Source organism: Myotis yumanensis, unplaced genomic scaffold (genome assembly GCF_028538775.1).
Source record: "Myotis yumanensis isolate MYYU_CA2020_CCGP unplaced genomic scaffold, mMyoYum1.0.hap1 SCAF_9, whole genome shotgun sequence".
Lineage (NCBI taxonomy): Eukaryota > Metazoa > Chordata > Mammalia > Chiroptera > Vespertilionidae > Myotis > Myotis yumanensis.
In genome coordinates this window covers 9,691,886-9,708,953 of record NW_027223760.1, presented here as the reverse complement: position 1 = coordinate 9,708,953, position 17,068 = coordinate 9,691,886, and positions in this window count along the sequence as shown.

Below are 17,068 nucleotides of genomic sequence, written 5' to 3'. Positions count from 1 at the left end.
AACCTTGTGGACATAGTTTGTTTCTGTTTATTTTTGTTCTTGGGAAAATGCCTGTTAAATGAGATAATGCACCTAGAAAAAAGCCTGGTTTGTAGTTCACACTTGACAAACTTTTATTTTTATCATCGTTAGCCATGCACTGCTCTTTTTGTACGTCGGAGATGTATGAATGATAATAGTCATATGCCTAGATCTTCAATCTTGAAGGACAACAGCATTATCTATTTGTGAAATAATCTAAAGCACTGTAATGGGTGTCATTAAATCTTGTCTACCTGAGGCAATATAAATCATTCGGGTAAATGAACCAATTAAAAACCAATTACCAACATGGCCTGAGAAGGGAAGATTGAGGAATGGAAAGAAAGGTTGATGTGGCCTCCCTGAAGCTGGTAGGGAAGCTCTACCCCTGAGGTTTCGGGGAATGGATTTGACAAGATGGTTAGAGTGTGGCCGTTCTTCTCAGAGGCATTAACTCCTGCATTTCTTGTCAAAATGGATGCTTGCTGGCTAGATACAAAGAATGAGCTGCGCTGAGGAAATGGTCATATCCATGATGGCTCTTCACTTGATGATTTATTCATGTGGTTTGAAATGTATTTAGCACAGATCGTTTTCCTCTGAAACTTGTCAGGATTTGGGTCTGAGGCAAGATTCTTTAAATCAGTCGAAGCCATAAAATCATGAGTCTGTTTTTGGAGTTATAAAATTTGGCTGAATCTGATGGAGAGTCTTAATAGAAGCTGAAATCACCAATTCAGTGACAATTTTATTAGATATGGTTGAGGGGAAAACCATCTAGGGGTGGTTATTGTTTTGTAATAGGCCACTAATTCATGGATTCAAATGGATTTTTCATTTTTCAAGCATATGTTGTCAATTTGCAATGACATAAAACACAATTTTCTACTTACTTTTCCTGTTCCTCTGGTGATTTAAGCCTATGGGTTAAGTGAATAGATCCAACTCTCAGGATGTAGTATACCAAGTTGTTTTTTTTTTTCAGTTTCTGATTTCACCAGCAATACTTTGCTTGTAGGGAACTAAATCCCCCCTAACTGTAATTCTACTCCATCTTCCTCATTTATTCTTGCTCCATGGTTGCCCATGACTTGTCATTTCTGATGAATGTAAAAGTAGAAATGAATATGAGCAGAGATTGGTAATTTGGCCATCCTCACTCATGAAGAATTAAGCGGATGGAAAGCTTTTGGGTTGGCCAAGCCCATGATTCAAGGATTAGATAATGTAGAGGTATAAAGCATACTCCTATCTTATAAATACATGGCTCCATTTCATAATCCACAAAGTCTAGATGTGTATTTCTGGTAATGATTTGTTAATAAGTCTGAGTTTTCAATGATGTACATATTTTTTGTTGTTTTTTGGCATCCCTAGGTATTTAGATATAGGGCTGGAATGAGCTGCATTGCTGAGTGCTAGTCAAATGCCATTTTATGCCAGAAATCTCTTGAAAGATGATTAGATATAAATTCAGGGTTAAGAGTAAAAGGGGGTAATAGAAACCTGTATTCTGCTTCCACATATCCTGTGAAATTATTCTTGAATAATATGTATTTTAAATTGTGATTTACATGTTTTTTAAATGTCAGAGGTAATCGAATAAATACATTAAATCCAAGACAGTGGTCATATGTTCAACTGCATATTGGTTACAGTGTGTGTGTGTATGTGTGTTTAAATAAGACTCTCTATCTAAGATCCTCTGATTCAATAATCTCTATTTTACAATATATTCCACATTTTCCTTCTCAACAATTTTATTAGCAGTTTTCATTTTCTTCATTACTTTCTCCTTATTTAAATTTTTCTTCTTCATTCTTTTTAAAAGACATTTTAAAAATGAGCTCAATATTTCAGCCTTCTCAGAGTAATAATTAATTCTTTCATTCCTTTCATTTATTAGTTTCCCTATTATCTCTTCTGTTTCTGTCTTCACCCTGATATATCTATTAAACATTTTAAATTTTTCTTCTTATAATGTATTAAGTATTTTTTTTATTTCCTTACTTTTACTTGATTTTGTTTTTCTTTTTTTCTCTTTATCAAGATCTATATGACTTTGGACTGGCGAATGAAAGAAAATAATATGGTAGAACTATTATACACTGTTTTGGCTTATTTTTCCCCTTATTTTTAACAATGCCTTATACCTTCCTATTATAAAAGAGGTTATTCAATTCTTTTTATTTTGTGATTTTCCTTACAGACCCTCAAGATGCCTTAGAACAACAGTTAACCCTTTCTCTAACTGCAGAAGAGGGACTCATTGAGATATCAAGAAATATATTAATTATAGTTTTGTTCTTTTATTTTTAAAAATGAGTCTGCCCCCTCATCCCTATCTCAATATGCAACTTTGTCCTTTACTTGTCAGGGCTTTAAATTAATCTTAGAAGATTTATTTTTAAAAAAACAAGGCAAATATATTTCAAGTATATACAGTAATATCAAAAAATGAAAAAAAATCTGTTAAATGGAGTTTTATATCAAATGAACTTTTAAAAGCCATTTTAAATTAACTCATGTATTCTTGGTTCACCAATAGATTTTTGAAATTATTTTTAATTGAATTTATTAAGATTACATTGGTTAATAAAATTATATAGATTCATATGTATAATTCTATAATGCTAAGTGAAATTAGCCAATCAGAGAAGGACAAGTACCATATGATTTCACTTATATGTAGTATATAATTAATAAACTAAATTAAGAAACAAAATAGATATAGATTCATAGGTACAAAGAAAAGACCGACAGCTTTTAGGAATGGAAGTTGGGAGGACTGGGTGAATAGGTGAAGGTTTTAAGAAAAAATAAATAAACAGAAACTCATAGACACAGAAAACAATATGGTGATTACCAGGAGGAAAGGGGGTGGGGGAAGGTAGATGAAAGTAAAGGGGGGATAAAAAAGCCTGGAGGGAGGTGATGGAAGGAGACTTGACTTTGGATGTTCAACACATAATATAACATAAGTGTGATGTATTATAGAATTGTACACCTGCAAATAAATCTTTAATTAAAATTTGTTATTTTATTTAACTTTTAGGGTTTTTTTAAATGTATCTGTTAGGTTTGATGGAGCAATTGAGTTGATACCCTTCCCCCGGGAACTGGCTTTTCAGGTCATTTCACTATGGATATTCCCTTTGCTGAAGACCACATTTCACTTGTGGTGACCACATTCCATTCTCTCCCCTCCAGATATGCATAAAGAAATCTCCACCCAGGGAAAAAGTCCTTTAGAAGTAGCTGACTCCTCTCACTGGGTGCTGGAGCCATCTAGGCTCAGCCACCTGGTGTGGGGATAATCAAATAAATTCATAATCCTTCACCACTCTGACCTTGTGCTTTCCTCCTTTGGGGACATAACAGTATCTTTATTGTTGAAAGTATTACAGATGTCCCATTTTTGTCCCCCATTGACTACCTCTTCCCCATCCTTGCCCCCCCAGGCTTTCACCACACTGGTCTGTGTCCATGGGTTATGCACATATGTATATATGTGCCGGAGTCCATTCATTGTCTTCACTAGCTGAGTTTAGACAGAGACCCCCAAAAGCTAGTAACCTTTGAAGTCCTAGCAAAGGTCAGAACTGCACCACCCAGTTAATCTAGGAACCACCCAGTTAATTTAGGTAATAACAGCGGAAGCATCCCCACCTTAGTTCCCTTAATTCCTTAGATACTTGTGTAGATCCTTGTTGATTATTGTTGATCAGATATTCTGCCTATTTCTGGAAATTATCTACCAAGTGTCATTCAAACCTCCTTACCCTAGGGCTACCCCAGATCAAATAAAAGCTTGGAGTGGCCTGAGCATCGGTGGAAGTCCTTCGGGACTTGCTCTCCTGGTCCCCCAATATTGCAAAATTATCTTGTGTCTTTTTCTCTCGTTTGTTGTGCGGCTTCACTTTCAGATACCGAACCCTACTCCACGCAGAACGTGGAGGGAGTGTTACTCGACATATATGTTCTTTGGTTAATCTCTTCCTACACTCTTGACCCCCCCGCTTCACCTTCCCTCTCAGATTTCTCAGTCTCTTCCATGCTTCTATGTCTCTGGATCTATTACTTTCATATGTTCATCAATTTATTTTGTTCGTTGGATTCCATATATGAGTGAGATCATGTGATACTTGTCTTTCTCTGACAAGCTTATTTTGCTTAGCGTAATACTCCTCAGGTCCCTCCATGCTGTTTTAAGGGTAAGAGATCCCTTTCTAAAGCTGCATAGTATTCCATTCCATCCCCACAGCTTTTTTAATCCACTCATTTACTGATGAGCACTAGGGCTGTTTCCAAGATCTTAGCTATTGTAAATTATGCTGCTATGAACATAGGGGTGCATGTATTCTTTCTGACTGGTGTTTTGGGATTCTTAGGATATATTCCTAGAAGTGGGTTTACTGGGTCAATTGGCAGTTTCATAGACCTAGAAAAAATACTCCAAAAATTTATATGGAACCAAAAAGAACTCCAAACATTTGCAGCTATCTTTGAAAGAAGAACAAAGTTGGAGATATCACAATATAGGATATAAAACTATACTACAAAGCCATTGTAATCAAAGCAACCTGGTACTGGCACAAGAACAGGCATATGAACCAATAGAACAGAACAGAGACCCCAGAAATCAACCCATGCCAATATGGCCAATTAATATATGACCAAGGAAAGAAGAGCATACAATAAAGACAGTCTCTTCAATAAATGGTATACATGTAACAAAATAAAACTAGACCAACAATGTACACCATAAACAATAATAAACTCAAAATGGATAAAATGTTTAAATGAAAGCCACAAAACCAGAAAAATCATAAAACCACAATTCTAGAAGAAAACATAAACAGTAAAATCTCAGACATCTCATGGAGTAGTATTTTCACCAATACATTGCCTAGGGCAAGGGAAACAAAGGGAAAAAATTAACATATGGGACTACATTAAACTAAAAAGCTTCTACACAGCAAAAGAGACCACCCTCAAAATGAAAAGTGAACCTACTGTACCATCAAAGATACATCTGGTAAGTGATTAATTTCCAAAATACACAAAGAACTGGTAAACCTCAGCACTAGGAAGACAAACAATCCAATCAAAAAAATGGACAAAGGACCTGAATAGACACTTTTCCAAAGAGGACAGATGGCCAATAGACACATGAAAAAAATGCTCAAAGTCAGTAATCATCAAAGAGATGCAAATTAAAACTACACCTCACACCTGCCAGAATAGCTACCATCAATATATCAACTGACAAGTGCTGGTGAGGATGTAGAGAAAAAGGAACCCTAGTACACTGCTGGTGGGAATGCAGACTTTTACTGTGGAAATAAGTATGGGGGTTCCTCAAAAAATTAAAAATAGACCTGCTGTTAGACTCAGCAATTCCATTTCTGGGAATATATCCTAAGAATCCTAAAATACCAACCAGAAAAAATATATGCATCCCTATGTTTATAAAAGCATTCTTTACAATAGCTAAGATCTGGAAACAGCCCAAGTGCCCATCAGTAGATGGGTGGATAAAAAAGCTTTGGTACATTTACACAATGGAATACTATACAGCTATAAAAAAATGAAGATCTCTTACCCTTTGAGACAGCATGGATGGACCTGGAGACTATTATGCTAAGTATTTCAACCAACTAGAGAAAGGCAGACATGACATGGTTCACTTATAAGTTGAATCTAAAGAACAAAATAAACTGATAAATAAAATAGATCCAGATGTATGGATGCATGGAACAGAGTAACAGACCTCAGGTGGGCAGGGTTGAGGGAGCAGGGACAGGAAGAGATTAACCAAAGTACATCTCTGCATATCTGCATAACTCATGGACACAGACAATAGCATGAGGAAGGCCTGGGGCTGGGCAGGCATTAGGTGGAGGGGGGGGGGGGGCAAAAAGGGATAAAACGGGAGACATTTGCAATACTGTTAACAATAAAATTAAATAAAATAAAAAATGATGAAGAACATTAGAGACCCACTGTAGTTAAGCTCTTCAGGAAGCAGCCTCTGAGATGGAAATTTAGAGACTCTGGTTTTAACTATATCTATAGTTGAAAAAGAAGCTATGTGGAATGAACATCAAGCCCCAGGAATACAATCTATATATATAAAAGGCTAATATGCAAAGTGTCCCCTCAGGAATTCGACCTGAAGACTGGGAGTTTGATGACTCCCTATGATGTGCACTGACCACCAGGGGGCGGTGTGGAATGAAGGAAGGCCCCTGCAGGCAGCCGGAAGGCCTCAATCAGCCTTGATCTCCAGCCAGGCCTAGGGACCCTACCATGCACAAATTTTGTGCACTGGGTCTCTAGTCATTGTATATCCCTCTTGACTTTTAGAGCAAGACCATAAAATGTTTAGCAGAAAATTATTTACAACTCAAAAGATAGCATCTTGCATGCTCCTGGACTCTAGTAGAGAATAAGCATCTGATCACGGGACATGAATTGGCCTCACAGCCAGAACTGACCATCATGAACTAGGCTCTGTTAGGCATCCAAAATCACACGGTTCAGTGGGGCCAGTAATTTATTGTGAGACAGAAGTGGCACAGGTGGAATCAGACAAGAGAGGGCCAAAGTGCAGACAGTCCTATGATCCACCACGGCTGTTCTCGGGCCTCTCATTTAACCTATTGCTCATACCTGTGGTGCCAGGGTCCCCCTGTGACAGAGAGGACAAAGTTTGTGCATAATTTGTGTAGAGACTTCTGCTCAACTCGGGAGTGACCTGGAAATACTATGGTAACAGGAACTCCTCCCACTGGGCAGAGCTTTGGAGATGATGGAGGTGCCTTATCACCCACTTTGTTTGGAAAATGATGTGACATAGATGAATATATGGAGAGACTCATAGGCTGTGGTGATTGTCTTGGCTGGTTGTTCGGGGGCCTGAAAGAATAAAAGAGTAGACGACTAAGAACATGAGCAATGAGGAAGAGGCATGAAGACAAACATGTGGCAGTATAAATGAAGTATAAAGTGCTTTCCAGGAACAATTGTCAGAGTTGTGTATGTTTCATGTCTGCATTTCTTCACCTCTCATGTTCTCCTAAACCTATTGTGCTAAGGCTTTTGACCACACCACTTCATTTTCAAGATCACATATGATCCTCATTTCACTGAATCCAAGGTCTATTATAGCTTTATTTACTTGATCTCAACATCATTTGACATTAATGGTCACACCTTTGTTCTTGAAACACTTTTTTTTTTTTTTTTTCACATATCTTCTAAGATATCCCTCTTGGCTTCCTCTTATTACATTGAATACTAATTTTCAGTCACTTTTTAGGCTTGTCATGTTTCTTTCTTGTAAATGTTAAAGCGCCCAATACTAAATCCTTCACCCTCTTTTCTTATCTATATATACTTATTCATTATTTGATATTACATATTTCTAGTGCTATGGATGCCACCTATGGCCCTGACTCCTCCCTCATCTCCAGGTTGGTATATTGGACTGCCAAATGCCATCTGCACCCGAATGAATAATGCATATGCCTTACTTAGAATGTCTAAACTCTCTGATGGACCTACTTCTCCTGGTCATTCTCCAATTGTCTCCACATACACAACATCTGCTCCATCAGCATTAGATCTTACAGCATTCACTGAACCCCTCCCCACAATCTCAACCTACCTCCCTAGGCAAAGCCTCCTAAAGTCTAACAGCTAACTTATCAACATTCCATAGTTGCATTCTTGTTCTGCTACATTCATTTCTCACCAGAGCCATGGTAGTAACCGTTTTTTAATAAAGGAAATAAAGTCATGTCACAGCACAAAGCCCACCAATGGTTTCCATTCCATTTGGAATAAAATGTGGATATTGTTATATTCCTAACTCCTTACCATAGACATAAAGGGACTACCTGAATTAGCCCAAGCCTATATGTTTGACCCTTCCTTCTAGTCCATTCTTCTCTTCATTTATTTATTTGAGCAACTAGTATTCTCACCATTGTCCAAATCTACTATTTTTTTTTTTTCATTTCTACTTTAGGCACTGTGTTCTTGCCACTCCCTAGGTCTTTATGCATTTCTCTCCCTTCACTCAACTCCCTGGTCAAATGCCAACTTTTTAAAGAGTCTTTGCATGAGCAGCTTATTCGGAACTCATACTTCTTCAATTTTCCTTTAGGTCTCTCTATTTTCTTCAAAGCACTTAATCTGACATGTTATATTCATTTTTGTTTGTTTATTTCCTCCCTTTCCCTGTAGAATATAAATTCATGAGGGTAGATATAGATTGTTTGATTCCCTGCTTATCTTCAGTACCTAGAACTGTGCCTGAAATACTAAGCAATTTAGTAAACATTTGCTAAATAAAAATCACTTTTCTAATTTATTGTCTTATCAACCTTAGGATATATACAAGATATATGATCCTGAAGCCAGTTTACAGATGAGGAGGCTGAGTGAGAAAGGTTATGTAATACGGTGGAAATAACACATTTATATTATTTAATGTTCCTTTGTAATGGCTTAAATTGGAGATTTCTTTTAGACTTTAGCACCAAGAGAAAAATGCCTGTTTTCAGAATATAATGAAAGTACCTTTTAAAATGTTCATGTTTCCTCCTTGAACGTTGCTTCTAAGAATGTATAGTGAGGTTTTCACTTAAAATCACTGCATTTTGTTGTTGCTGCTAATAATGATCCCTATGCTTTGCGTATATTCTTTTACAGTTTTCTTATGTGGGGAAGGGAAAAAAATTCCCATTTTCCTCCTCTGGTTCTTTTTAGCTGGCTCAGTAATCACATAAACAGGATGCAGATTGACAAGAGAAAATGGAATTTAATATTGTGCTCACAGGAACCCCACGTACACAGGAGGTTCAGAGATAGAAAGGGGAATGGAGGCACATAAAACATCCTTGGCCAGGGATGGGATAAGGTGCCTGAGAGGGCTTCAAAAGATCATTGCAGTTACTATTACAATATGGTTTATTTTTTAAACGGTACTGCTCTCCTTTCGTTATTTCTATTGAATTTATTGGGGTGACATTGGTTAATAAGTTTATATAGTTTTCAGGTGTACAATTTTATAATCAACTTTATTGACTATATTTCCTATTCTATACTTTATATCCTATGACTAGTTTGTAAGTATAATCTGTAATTCTCAGTCCTTTCCTCTTTTTTGCCCAGTCCTCCAATCCCATTACCCTCTTGCCAGGTGGGTAATGGAAATACAGGAGGGAATCCTTTATAAATTATATAATTGACTAACCATTCAAATGAACACAAAATAATATAAAATATAAACTGTAATTGGAAAAAATAATTTCCACTTTATACATAAAAAGATCATTGCAAGCTGTTAGGGAGCAGTTTGCCTTGTTCTATAGATAGGTGAAAAAAAGATAATCTCTTATGGGCAAGGCCTCTAATTCAAATTCTTCTAGGTAGTTAAATGGGGAGGCAAAAGTTTCTCTTGAGCCTGAAACTATAATTGCTTTTAGCTCAAAATAATCTATCTACCACTGAGGTACACCTTGAGGTGACTCACTCTGGGCTCCACATACTTTACCCGTTAAAAATGTCTTGCTTGATTTTCCTTATAGTCCAATTGTACTTTATTTTAAGCTTTAAAATTCAAATGAATACAACATAGACTGATGAACAGGGACAGATCCAAGGACAGAGAAACAGCGATCAGACTATCAATCCCCAGAGGGAAAGTAGGGGATGGAGGGGGTAAGGGGAAGAGATCAACCAAAGACATGTATGCATGCATATAAGCCAAACCAATGGACATGGGCAACAGGGGGATGAGAGCATGAGTGGGGGGGGGGGGGGAGGATGGGGGTTTAATGGAGGGGATGAGGACACATTTGTAATACCTTAACTAATAAAGAATTAAAAAAATTCAAGTGAATAATTCCGACAAAGTAGATAAACTTCAGGCCAGGTAGCTAAGAATGAATAAACCGTAAGATATGTATTTGTTATAGTTTTAGGTGAACGAGTTAGCAAAGTAAAGAGGAAATAATTTCGAACAGCATTCCAGAAGCTTTACAGATTTATCAGAGAAAGAAAAGCTCATGGAAAAAAAAAAGAATAGTAAATGGAGTTGTACAGATTATTAATTCTGTTAAAAAGGCTGATATATTCAGCTCATTTAAAAAATCTTCTTTTAACAAGAAAAATGAAGACAGTAATGTGGGCAATTAGCTGCTGACATGACCACTACATATCTAGGTAATGATCAAAATCATGATGTGGGTGGCACCGGCAGCCCAACCTTGAGAAAGAGAATGCGCTCTGTGACAGGAGGCATGGAGTCTGGGCTTTATTAACCATTTAAAGTTCACAGGCAATGCAGGTAAAATGTTATTTAAAAAAAAATTCTATATTTATTTCCAACTTATAACACACTAGTGCTCTTTAAGTTTATTATGAATTATTTTAACACTTATAAACAATATGAAATAATGTTTATAAATGTTGGTTTTTAAAGAAGGAAGTAAAGCGTATAGAATCAGCAATGGAAATACACTTTCAGAATTTTCTTAGTCTTTTGAAATAACTTTTCTATTTAAAAAAGTGGTTTTCTTGATATTCTTAAGAGTAAAATGAATCCATAGGCACATTTAATTATCATACTGTCTGATATGATGTTTTGTTGTTACATCAAATTGTGCCACACTATACCCTATATCTTATTATATTATACTAGAGGCCCGGTGCATGAAATTTGTATACTCAGTGGGGAGGGTCCTTCAGCCTGGCCTGCACCCTCTTGAAGTCTGGGAGCCCTTGGGGGATGTCCAAGGAGAGCGGGCCTAAGCCAGCAGTCGGACATCCTTAGCGCTGCCGCTGAGGTGGAAGAGGCTCCTGCCACCACCGCTGCACTCACCAGCTGTGAGCCCGGCCTCTGGCTGAGCAGCGTTCCCCCTGTGGGAGCACACTGACCACCAGGGGGCAGCTCCTGTGTTGATCATGATCAGGCTGAAACCAATTCTCCGACATCCCCCAAGGGGTCTTGGATTGCAAAAGGGCACAGGCCAAGGGACTCTACAGGTGAATGATTGGGGCCAGGGAGGGGCATGGGAGGTTGGCCAGCTGAGAAGGAACCGCTGGAGGGCCCCAGGGCATGTCTGGACCATCTCACTAAGTCCCAATTGACCAGACCCCAGCAGCAAGCTAACCTACTGGTTGGAGCATCTGCCCCCTGGTGGTCAGTGCACGTCAAAGCGGTTGAGTGGCCCTAGCATATCATTAGCATATTACACTTTGATTGGTTGAACTGATGACCAGATGACCGGACACTTAGCATATTAGGCTTTTATTATATAGGATTGCATTGTGTTTTACATATTTGTTTATTTGTTTTTATTTATAGTCCATAGAAAAATATAAATGCTATGAAGCTAGAGGTTGGTCCTTTTTTATGGTTAAGTGTCTGGAATATAATAGGTCCTTAGTAAATATTTATCAATAAATGGTTTATACTTTACAGTTTAATGAATTTCTTACAATAATTACTTAATTACTAAATGTTGCACGATTCTCTGTAGGTGTCCCATTTCTTCATACCTTGCAAGCAGAAGCACAAAAAGTCTTATCAAGGATGCTTGTATACAGAGTAGCCTTAGGAGATCGAGATAATGCTTTCTTCTGGAGAAAAAGGCAGGTTTGTTTACTACCCAGTATCTGTAATGTTTCTCTTCAGGATAAAAATCAGGCAAGTTTGTTTATTGCTTATTTTAAACCAGGCTTACTAAATTCAGGGTATCTTTCCTGTAACCCACTACATGTACAGGCATCTGCTGGCCTCACTGTGTGTCCCTATGGGAATTTGGGTTTTAAAAACCAGAATAAGAAAATACAATACTCTAGCTATTGGTATTGCTGTAAGTAATAAATTAATCCTTGTCTCTGACCAAGGTGTCTTTTTCTTTTGCTAGCACCTATGACATTGTGGCAGGTTAACTTGTTCCTGGCAAGTAGAGAGAAAACTCAGACTCTTCAGTTTTTAATTCTATTTTCAGATAATTTTTAAAAAATAGCATTGTATTGATGGACAGAGACAAATAGTAAATAACAACCAATTGTAAAAATTTCAATTTTGACAATTAAATAAAAACCCTAGACTCAGGCGGGAAGAGAAATTCATATGTTGTCTTGTCATATGGAATAAAAAAGAAAAAGAAAAAGAAGAAAGACCATTAAAAACACTCACTTGAAAATTGGGTGAATATTTTTTTAAAAAACTAAATATTTGCATTTTTATTTTATAATAATGTATCACTTTGAGAAAGATAAGTATTAGTATCTAGGAAAATTTTCACTTTTTCTATTCATATTGATTTTTATTTATCCAACAAATATTAAACATCACCTGTACTCCATGCACTATGCTTGATACTATGTAGTATGGAACACAATGGATTAAGTTCCTACTCACCCCCTACAGTAGAATGGGGGAGACATTTAATGCCAAGTAAAAACTCAAAATAAGGAAAATTAAGGCAGTCAAAAATTTCTGAGGTGGCGAATAATGGAGTTACTCATTTAAGCAAAGTGGCCTGAGTATTCCTTTACCTCACAGAGAAAATGAAAATGAAATTTTAGATGCGATAAAGTGACCCAGCCATGCAAAAATCCAGGAGGGTATGTGAAAAGGCCCTGGGGTGGAAAGGAGTTTGATCTGTATTGAAACTGAAAAAAGGGTGTCATTGTAAGGTAATAACCAAGAAGTAGAGTAGTTTTAAATAAGCTAGGACTAACAGGAGAAGATTCAACAATTCACTTTTCTACAGTTCAATTTTGGGATCTTGAAGAGGCATACGATTGGAGATACCTGGTAGATAATTAGATATACTAAACTAAACTCCAATACCCTACTGAGCTGAACATGTGGCATTGTGACAAATGAGTGAGATTATCTGGAGAAGGGGAAGAAATGGGAGACTGAGATGGAGGCCTATGAAACTCCCATCATTTAGTGGTAAATAAAGGAAAATAAGATAGCAGTGGGAAAGAAAAGAATGTATTTCCGAGGTGAGAGGAAACCTGAAATAACAGTATAACAGAACTCCAGAAAGCATGATGTTTCAAGGAGAAGGGTGTGAAGGGTGTGACTCTCAGTTCAAATAGTGAGGAAGACAAAAAGGTGTTTCTGGCAAAAATGCTGGATTGGCTTGCCCAGCATCCAGTGCATCCTTCTGTTTAATAGAAACTGTCACAATTAATGTGCTGTTTCTCAGGATTCCATGAAGTTGGTTTGAGGGTGTGATTTCGATTGTATAAATTACTAGAGGTCCAGTGCACGAATTCGTGCACAAGTGGGGACCCTCGGGGTGGCCTGTGGGGATTGGGTCCCAGCTTACATCCCCAGACTCACAGCCCTGCAGCCCTGCCTGGCACTCTGCCTTGGCTTGGTGCCGCCCCCTCACCTGCTCCACCAACCCACCTGTGGGACAATCAATTGGGGCTGGGTCCCTGCCTGGCTCCCTCAGCACCCGGGAGCTGGGCAGCAGCCCTGCACCCCGCCGCTGCCGCTGGTCACTGTTTGCGGGGTGATCAGCGGGGTGATCAGACCTCCACTCGCACCCGCCATAGCCTGGCACCATCCACTCACCTGCTCCACCATCCTGCCACAGTCCCACTCTCTTCAGGGCCCATTGGGGCCTGCAGTGCCTCCACTGCTGCCTGCTGCTTGCACCGCGTCGCTGATGCCCACCATGTTCTGCACCGCTCCCTGGTGGTCAGCGCATGTCATAGCGAGTGGTCGAACTCCTGGTCTCCTGGTAGAACTCTGGGCCAAATAACTGCCCAAGGGGACAATTTGTATATTAGGCTTTTATTATATAGGACTAGAGGCCCGGTACACAAAAATTTGTGCACTCGGGGGGGAAGGGGGGGGGGTTGTGCCCTCTCACAGTCTGGGACCCCTCGGGAAATAATGACCTGCTGGCTTAGGCCTGCTCCTGGGTGGCAGAGGGCAGGCCCAATCCCTAGGTGCAGCCCCTGGTCGGGCTCAGAGCAGGGCTGATTGGGGAGTTGGGGCGCCGCCCCCTGTCATGCACAGAGCAGGGCGGATTGGGAGGTTGAGATGCCACCTTCAGTCACGCTCAGGGTAGGGCTGATTGGGGGGTTGGGGCACTGCCCCCTATCACACTCAAGGCAGGGTCAATGGGGAGGTTGCAGAGCCACCATCTGTGATGCACAGAGCAGGGCCAATCAGGGGGTTGGGGCACTGCCCCCTGTCACTCACAGAGCAGGGCCAATCAGGGGGTTGGGGTGCTTCCCCCTGTCACTCACAGAGCAGGGCCCATCAGGGGGGTTGAGGCTCTGTACCCTGTCACACACAGAGCAGGGCCCATCAGGGGGTTGGGGAGCTCCCCCCTGTCACTCACAGAGTAGGGCCAATAGGGGAGTTGGGGCACCACCCCCTGTCACACACAGAGCAGGGCGAATCGGGGGTTGGGGCGCTGCACCCTGTCACACTCAGGGCAGGGCCGATGAAGAGGTTATGGCTCTACCCTGTCACACACAGAGCAGGGCCCATGGGGGCGGTGGGGGGGGGGTGCCGCACCCTGTCACACACAGAGCAGGGCCGATCAGGGGATTGAGGAGCTCCCCCTTATCAGGCACAGAGCAGGGCCCGTGAAGGGGGGGGGTGGGTTGGGGCGCCGCACCCTGTCAAGCACAGAGCCCCAGGGCAATCAGGGGATTGGGGAGCTCCCCCTATCAGGCACAGAGCAGGGCTGATCAGGGGGTTGGGGTGCCTTTCCCTGTCACGAACAGAGCAGGGTGGGTAGGGAGGTTGTGGCCCCACCCCCTGTCACACACAGAGCTGCAGGGCGATCAGGGGTTTTGGGCGCTGCCCCCTGTCATGCTGATCCCGGTGCCGGGAGGCATATTACCCTTTTACTATATAGGATAGTGGCCTGGTGCACGGTGGGGGCTGGCTGGTTTGCCCTGAAGGGTGTCCTGGATCAGGGTGGGGGTCCCCACTGGGGTGCCTGGCCAGTCTGGGTGAGGGACTGAGGGCTGTTTTCCAGGTGGCAAGTGACTAAAGCTCCCAACCGCTCCTTGTTTTCTTTTCTTTTTTTTTTTTTTTTTATTCTGGGCCAGCTTTAGCTCTGAGGCCTTGCTGCTGAAAACATGGATACAATGTTTCGGTCCGGCTGGGTTTCAGTCCGCCGGTTTCTGGGGTTTTGTTTACCTTCTTATTTGCAACATAGTACATAGTTGCTTAGACTTGCAGTTGATAGGCCGGCAAGTGAGGCGGGGAACGTTGGAGTCCGCAGCAAGCAAGCCTCATGCTCACTTCAGTTCCTGGCTGCTGGCTGCCATCTTGGCTGACAGTTAATTTGCATATACTCACTGATTAGCCAATGAAAAGGGTAGTGGTCGTACGCTAATTACCATGTTTCTCTTTTATTAGTGTAGATGTGCTTTCACATTGATGTGAATTTTAAATGTAAATTCTTTTTATCTCATACAAATGCAACAAATGTAGCATAATTCTGGAGGCTAAAATTTTGATAGTCGTTTCCTAATGAATTCATCAAACACATCTAAGGTATTGTCCCAGTAAAAACACACTAGGGACAGCTTTCTGTTTCATGGATTGCATTTACTCCAGTAATATCTTCAAGATAGTAGCTAGTAGAGTAGATTCCTGACACCTCAACTTCCAGATTGTGTCACAGGTAAAAGTTTCTTGATCTGGTCAATTTGTGGTGTTTTTCAAGTAATAACCCCTAAAGATCTAGCCCAGAGGCTTCTCTTTTGACACTTTCACCAATGTTGTTAAGTCCTAAATTTTTTTAAATCCCTGATGAGTTAAAAAAAATAGGTTGTTTTCTGACTTTTGCAGCTCAACTCTGGCTGATGCAATATTTGATGTATTAGAGGCAAGAAACTTAAAAAAAGAGAACCAGTAGAATCTGGAATGTGTCATCTGTCCTAACTGAATTTGAAGGCATGAGGATCTGGCTATAAGTAGAGTATATTATACCAGTAGTCTTTGTTGGGTAGGGGGCAAAGGAGTTTTTTTAAGAAGTGTTTGGTTGGAATAAAATGCCTGTTAAAGACATGACTAAGGCAGACCATAGGATAACTGCCACATCACTGAATGATGTACATGAAGAATGCAATATTTTTGATAGCATGGCTGTGTTTAACTTCCTGAGCTACAGGGAGAGCATGACAAACTTAAGGCTCTACATTCTCAACTCAAGGCAGTATCAGAGGAAAAGAACATTCCATCTCTGATATCCAAAACTATGCACTAAATCTGATTGTGCAAATTAGATACGCTACAATATAGATTGAATTACAGCCACATTTTTATGTGAAAGTTAGGGCATTGATGTGAAAAAAATAAGGCTTGCCCTGACTGGTTTGGCTTAGTGGATAGAGCGTCAGCCTGCGGACTGAAAGGTCCCAGGTTCGATTCCGGTCAAGGGCATGTACCTTGGTTGTGGGCACATCCCCAGTAGGGGGTGTGCAGGAGGCAGCTGATCCATGTTTCTCTCTCATCGATGTTTCTGACTCTCTATCCCTCATCCCTTCCTCTCTGTAAAAAATCAATAAAATATATTTTTTAAAAAGTAGAAAATAAGGCTCTCAGAATTGAAATAGTGACACTTGGAGGTATCTGATGACTATGAGTTTTCCAACTCCGAACTGCACTGAGTAGAAGCAACCCCACCTTCCAGTCAGAAGAGGCTGGTTTACTTTGTTTGGGTCCTAAAATAGCTTCATGAAGAGTCATTGCTATTTTCCTTTTCTTCCCCATTACCTTGCACCGCAACCTCCAACCTTCTACCAAAGAAAGATCTCAGTCTACCCAAAGGATCCAATTATCAAGTGAAGCCAAGAATAGAAAACTTACTTGTCCAAAGAATTCAAATATGAGCTAATTTGTACTAGCAAAAACCCGGTTAATATGTGTGTGATTTTTCAGTGATAGGTTCACCATGGAAAAATAACAAATTCTTAGATAAGGCAAATTTTATAAAAAAGATTCTGGATTCAGTGCTCTAGCTGAACC